General features: G+C 38.5%; 1 pseudogene; it reads right to left on the reverse strand.

Moving 5' to 3' along the window:
* Positions 1–5,329: 5,329 nt before the first annotated feature.
* LOC18041181 overlaps positions 5,330–7,522 on the reverse strand; it is a 9,125-nt pseudogene continuing 6,932 nt past the window's right edge.

The following is a 7,522-nucleotide window of genomic DNA, read 5'->3' on the forward strand; positions in this document are numbered from 1 at the left end:
GTGCTTTTTAAAGTATATTGATTTATTGATAAATATATTTTCTTATTAATAAAATATATAAGATATTTTTTTAAATATCTTAATTACATAATATTTTGAATAAAGTCCATTTAATCATATTATATGTATTTATAAGTTATCTTATGATTAAATTTACAAGTAAAGGAAAGAATAATTAAATAAAAGATTAATGATCGGAATAAATTGGAAACTGAAGTTGGTCCAGTCCTTGATGTCTTATGTCATCTCCACAAAATTGCGCAAAGATTTCTGCCGACATTTTCAAAATTTGGAAGGTGTTGGAGCCGAACTAAGTTATTAATTACAGAAGATGATAGAAATAAACATCTTAAAATCCTACAGTTGTGTACGGTCAAGAGGTTAAATTTGTTTTGTATAGTTATTTCATCATATATTTAGTATTTAATACTATACCATACTAATTATAATAATTAGTATTTGTTGCACCCTACAACACGTCAGATGAAAAATTTAGAATAATCTTTTAATATTGTTGAGAGAATGAAATAGGGTGACCAAGATAAAGGTGTTTGCTCATACATTATCGTGCTCTCCTCAAAGTAAAAGTGAGCAAATGGTTGAGCAGATCACCTCGACCAGGATGTTGTTTGGTGACCTCGAGCACATCACCTCGACCAGGATGTTGTTTGGTGACCTCGAGCACATCACCTCGAACAGGATGTTATTGGTCACCTCGAGCAGATCATCTCGACCAGGATATTATTAGTCACCTCGACCAGAATAATATGTGGTGACCTCGAGCACATCACCTCGACCGGGATGTTATTGGTCACCTCGAGCAGATCATCTCGACTAGGATATTATTGGTCACCTCGACCAGAATAATATGTGGTGACATCGAGCACATCACCTCGACCAGGATGTTGTTGGTCACCTCGAGCACATCACCTCGACCAGGAGGTTACCAGGAAGCACGACTCAGTCAAAACATTTTCTCCGAAATATTAGGGACCATATTTTTAGTGGACTGAAAATTAGTAGTTTTCTTGAAAATTCTAGGGGAGAGGATAAAAACCGCTATAATTTCCTATAAAAACCCTGGGGAAGAGGAAAAAAGGGATTCCTTTTCCTCTCTCTCTCTCTCTAGGTGACCGAACCCATTGGATCTTTTTCTCCCTCTACTAACTGTGAAATTTCTCTTTCGCCTATAATTTCTTTAAGATTGATTATTTTGAATTCTTTTCCTTTAAATTTACTTAAAAGCTTTTTGTTTAAAGCAATCATAATTAAGCCACATGAATTGTGGTATGAGTTTTTCCAAGTAAGACCCAAATCGCTGACTTGAGCGTTTGAGGGTTTTTGCCGGAAAAACTTCCGGCTTCCCCTGACTGTTCTTTGTGCTCACAGGCTCACAGGTCATCTGAGATTTGACCAACTCATCCGGATTTCGGCATCAACAAATATAATTATTAATTACTCTATCCTATAATTGCTAACAAACAAGAATAACAAAGAACCCAAAAAAAAATGTTATAGAATTAATAAGAGCATTGGGTTATTAATTACCAACCTTCTCAATGAAAAGTACATTAAAACCATTGATATTGTCCTTCGACGGCTTATAATTTCTTAATTCCATCCATCTCTGTTGACCTTAAAGCATCGGGGGTTTAGAGTATTATTACTTCATTGTGAGTAATTTTAATGCACACGGTGAAACAAGATCATTAAAAATTAATACAACTCAGTTTAGCAATAAATCAAAATTTGATATGGATTCCATAATTATGATACTTTTTCATTAAACATTCAATGGAGTTAAAATAAAAATATATATGAAAAACAAAACTTGTTACCGATCTGGAAGCACATTAGTCTTGATATCACGTAAGACGATTGAAGTGTATAGTATCACTGCACTTTCGTCTGACCACTCCGTGCAACCATCAACTTGCTCATTTGTCGCTGAAAACACGTTTTGTTCACCGGATGCAATTGATATGGCAACATCGCGAACAACATCATGAATTGAAAAGAGCTTTTCGTTCTTGCTTGTATGGTCAAGCAACATACAAGAAGCTTTTAGTTTGTGCACCAATGTATGTACTCGAGCCCGTGCTGCTTCCATCTTATTCACACCTTGAAATAGTCCCAATCCCATGCCATACATTAACAAGTCATCAATGGATGCTATGGCTGTATATCCTATTAGCAAAAAGGTGCTCTTGAGCTCATCCCCTTCTAATTTATTGTACCCCAACTCCATAGCTTTATATGCAGCTGGCTGTACATCCTTAAAATTCGTTGAGGAAGGCCTTCTTAGCTGTTCCAACGCATCCTTCCATTCAAATAATTCTTGTTCCTTAATGCCCTTGCTACCGTCACAATGGAAACAGGCAAACCTGCACATTCCTTTGCCACATCCATTGCTAGCCATTTCAATTCACTACCTTCAGCATAATCGCCTTCCATCTTCTTGAACAGACTTCAAGCCTCTTCTTCTCCTAAGGCACCAATTAGGAAATTCTGTTGAGAATCCATCTTCCTTAACAATACATCTAGACTTCTTGCCGTCAACAACACTTTAAATCCCCTATGATCATCTGCGTGAGGCATTCCTACCGCCTTCAAATTAAGACCTTCCCACATATTATCTGCAATTTCTCTTTCTTCAGCCGGCTCCAGGGACTCCTTGTCCTACCCGATTCACTCTCCTCATCAAATTTTAGACCTAATTTAAATGCAATTTCTCCTTGAATCTTTTTTATGTTTGGGTTTTGGGAAACCTCGGTAAAAACAATCTGATCAAAGAGCTTCCCATTCTTGGCCTTTCTAGCAACTTCTTTCGCTAGAGTCGTCTTTCCGATGCCGCCCATTCTATAAACCCCAAGCATGTTGACGTATTTTTTAATGCACCATGTATATTATTCAGAGTGGACGTTCTTGATTCAAAGGACTCGTAATCTTTGTTAGACATAAGCAAAGTATCCTCCGGAATAATAGTGGAGGAAATTCTTTTAAACCTCCCAGCTTCCTGGAGCTTGACTATAGCATTCATTTGCCTCACTGCTTCCTTGCTAAGTCGATGGCTGGCCTTCAAATTAGGCCACAGACCCTTGAAACAACGGTTATTTTCTGTAGCTTCATCGCCAACTGTCGTGTAACTGGTGAAACAAATTCAATGGCTTCAAAACGGCCTGTGTATAGCGCGTCTTGAGTTCTTATTATTTCAGTACAAACGACAATAGTTATTAGTTGCAGCGTTTTGATGTGCACATTTAATACTCATTGAAACGACTCATACATTGCCGTTTCTGGTTTAATGAAGCACATGAGATGCACGTGGAGAAGGAAGCTCGTATTCAGGTCGTTAGAAGCTGTTTCACACGTGCCTCATTCGTGAGTTTCTGGAAATTGCATCTGGGTTGTCACAAGCTGCTGAATGCAGCTGATTCTGGTGCAACAGAACTGATTTCTTTGCCTCAAAATTTCAAGGCACCAGAGCCCTTCAGCTGCTGCAGCCTACAAATTTCTTTGCCTCAAAATTGGCCTTGTTAGCACTCGCAAGCCAGTTCTCAACGTTCTGTTCAATCTCTTTTAGCCTCATCAACCGTGTGCTGCATAACTAAATTGGCGTTCCGCCGAAGGAGCCAAGCACTTTGCAACTTCGATAACAACAGAAACTATGATTTCCACCATCTCTAATCCTTTTCAATCACTCTTTTTTTTTCCCTCCTTTAAAATTGGGAGACACTGAATAATTGATTAGTTAGGAAGCAAACTGGCAACAATATTGAGCAGAGTAGAAAAAGGAAAAAAAAAATTTACAACAGTGGATACAGAACAGAAGAAAACAGGGACAACAACAGGGCAATTAGATATTTAGATGGGGAGCAGTGCAATTCTAAATAATAGGACTGGAGATCAGAGGATGACAAGTGCTGTTGAAATTACAAGATTGAAAGTTCAAAAGAGTTTATGGCTAAAACTGAAAAACAAACAACGTAACAGTGAGCACAATAAACAGGAGCATAAGTGTAATTAAGATTAAAGGATGAAAACAAGGAAAGGATTTTGTTGATTGCAATGAATGAATGATACTAAACGACAATGGTTTTAGCCAAAATTTGAATGAGGACATTCCACAAATGCAACAAGTCAAGAAAGGAGCACTAGTTGAAACTGGCCCATTTTATTTTTTAAGTTCTATGCTGTAAAGCTAAAGTTCCTCGGCAAAATTTAGAATCGAAGAAAAAGAAATAAATAGATAAAAGTAAAGGATAGGAAGGTGATAATAATTATGAATATTGATAATCTAGTGATGATAGATAGACATAACAGTGGATATGTTAATGTACAAAGCAGAGTATTTCTGATGTCAATTTGTAACAAAAATAATCCTAAATGTTTGAGTAGTTATTTAAAGCAAAAATAACAATGATGGTGGTAAGAGTGATTTATATTCGAAGAAAACGCCGCAACCACTCCGAAGTATGCATTCCCGGGTATAAACATCTAGTTCTCGAAGATTCTCACGAGCATCCGAGTGATCAACCGCAGGAAGACAAAATAAGGGGTCACTTGATCGAATCCTTCCCCAGAAATGATCTTTCAGCAAACGCGTACAATCGCATATCTCTAGGTGTTGGGAGCTGCTCAAAACTTCTGATCACAGTAGCCGAATTCCAAAAGCTTAACACTCCAAAAACGCAGCATTTGGGCTCTGGTTTTGAACTTTGATTCATCAACAACAAAAACCATTCCAACCTTTTCTTGAAAATCCAAAACCATTCCAAGTTTAAAAATAACATAAACAATATCTCTTTGATTCATGAAATATAGTTATAAGAATACAAGAGTTTATAATATTAAATTGAAGTGGCAATCAACAAAATTTGAAGCCAATAGAACGCTAAAACAATAAAGTTGTTACAGTTTGACAAAATAAAAAATGTACAAATTAAACAAACCGATAAAAAAAAAAAAAAAAAAAACCTTTGTAGACATAAAATTTCTTTGCCTCAAAAAATTTTGATTTTCTTTTACGCGGTCTCCTGTTAAAGTAAAAACCAAATCGTTATATTAAAAAAAAATGTTACAAAATTGAAACGAAGCATCTAAGTTTTATGAATGCTACCAAATGACTTCATAATCAAATGACTAACTGAATGCAATATTTGAGTCAAATAATTAAATAGTCTGTATACCCAAAACAGAATCTCACAACATGAAAAGCCATCATCAAATGGTGATTGGTTGGCATAAATAAAAAATATTTAGTCACCACAAAAATCAGAATCTCCCGAGTAGAACCTACCTGTTATCACCGTATTCTGCAGCTTCCTCCTCATCTCAACTTCGGTGGAGTAGCCATCATTAGCTCCGACGAGTGAGGACTATCACCTGCAGCTATTGTATCATCGTCCCTTCAACCAGTATGTCTCGAGAATCGTTACGGCCTTCTCACGGATCCCATTGTTGCCATGACTTTTTAAATCTTCAATCTTTTTGAATCCCTCAGCCCCCTCCACCAACCGGGCATATTGATTAACATCTCCAATAGTGCTGCCCCGGTTCTTTTTAGCTTCCCCGACCTTCAAAATGTTCTCTAATCCTTTTAAGCAAACAGTGACGATCTCTGGATCAGCGCATAGAAGGAGATCACACAATGGTTTTATACACCCCTCTCTCACGAGGTACTTGATTTGCTCCTGAGTGCCGGCCTTGGTGGCATTTGAAATTGCCCATGCAGCCTCCTTCTTTATATCAAATTCAGCATCTTGAAGCAGATTGACAAGGGGAACAATTAAGCCAGCATCAATTACCGCCTGAATCTGTTTCCTGTTTCCAGCTGTAATATTTGAAACAGTCCAGCAGGATTCCTTCTTGATGCTCTTTTTATGATTATTGATCAACAGGGCCAAAAGGTACGGCACTGCACCATGGTTAATTACACACTGAGTCTGGAAATCATCTCCCGTCACAATATTTCCAACAGTCCGCAGGGCAGGAATGAGCACTGAGGGTGATGGATGACCAAGGAGCTCAACAAGTGGACCACAGACACCTGCCTCGATCACAGCTTGAATTTTGTCATTCGTACCATCAGAAAGATTGGAGAGTGTCCAACAAACGTTTCTCAAGACCTCTTCATCATCTAAATGAATAAGCTGTGCAAGTGCCGGAAGAACTGGCCTTACCTGATCAAATGGTGGCTGTGGCTTGCCCTTGCATAAATTAGACAATGTCCATGTGCCAATTCTCAGCATTGAAAGCCTAGCATGCTCATTTAATTGTGCCAGCAATGGAATCAAAGCTTCTTCATGAAGCACAAGATTACGGCATCCAGGTGAGTGAGCAACAATATTTCCCAATGCCCAAACAGCCTGCTCTCGGACATCATCACTTGGAGAAGCAAGTAGCTTCACAAATATTGGAACAGCACCATGGTCAATCAACACCTTGGTGTTCACCGAAGTTCCGGAAGCAATGTTTGTAAGAACCCAAGCAGCCTCAAATTGAAGTCGCGGATAGTCTTCCCTCAGAAGGAACTCAACAAAGCGCGGGACAATGCCAGCTTGTATGACTTCGTCAATTGGTAGACTCCTCTCAATTGAAAGCAGTCTTCGGAACTGAGTAGCTGCTTCCAGCTGCATGCTATTGTCATCTGACCAAACCCCAGCAACCATCGCGGGCAAAATTTCCAACTTAGTCTGGAGATTGAGACTGGGGGCAGGAGCAGAAGGAAGAAATAGCTGGGATTGGAGACCTTCTCGTGGCTTCTTGATGGAGCTTTCCCTTTTAAGATTTACCTGTTGTATGGTTGTATTAAGGTTATCCTCCCATGCCCAACATTCTCTATCCCAAGTCTTTAGCTGCACTTTATGTAACATGGGTGTGCTTAATTCTCCTCTCGAGAAAATCTTCATATTGTGACAATCATCCACCACTAATATTTCCAGAGATGGGAATTTGATGGCATGACTGCCAGAGCAGAAGCTCGTCATACTTTTTAAATAAGAAAGCGTCAACTTCTTCAATTCGCTGAAAACAATAATCTCATCTCTGGCTGCATCATCATCGTCTGCCACTATTTCTGTTATCATATTGCATCCACTTATTTTCATTTCTCTGAGCCTCACTAGAGTCTTTGTTGTTGAGGATGTTAATACATTTTTCAATCCTTTGCAATATGATACCACCAAAGTTGTTAAATTTTGAAAGGATGACGAAGATGGCACAAGATTAATCAAATGGCTGCACTCGGATATCTTCAGCTGTTCCAATTTGACCGCAATGGAGGACTCTTGTTTCAAGAAGTGCTTCAAATCATAACACTTGTTTACTTCTCTTATGATTACCGCCATCCCATTTTCAACCTTTTCTTTTGCCTCCCAAGCATAACCTCCTCCTCCTATAGAGAGAACTTTGATGGTGTGAAATCTCCGAAGGAAATCATCGAGTGAGAAAATAGTAGTCGACTCATCACCAAACTCAGCTTCAAGGCATTTAAGTTTGCAAAGCACGTCTTCTGGAAACA

This window comes from Citrus clementina, unplaced genomic scaffold (assembly GCF_000493195.1).
Source record: "Citrus clementina cultivar Clemenules unplaced genomic scaffold, Citrus_clementina_v1.0 scaffold_5, whole genome shotgun sequence".
In the NCBI taxonomy this organism is placed as follows: Eukaryota; Viridiplantae; Streptophyta; class Magnoliopsida; order Sapindales; family Rutaceae; genus Citrus; species Citrus x clementina.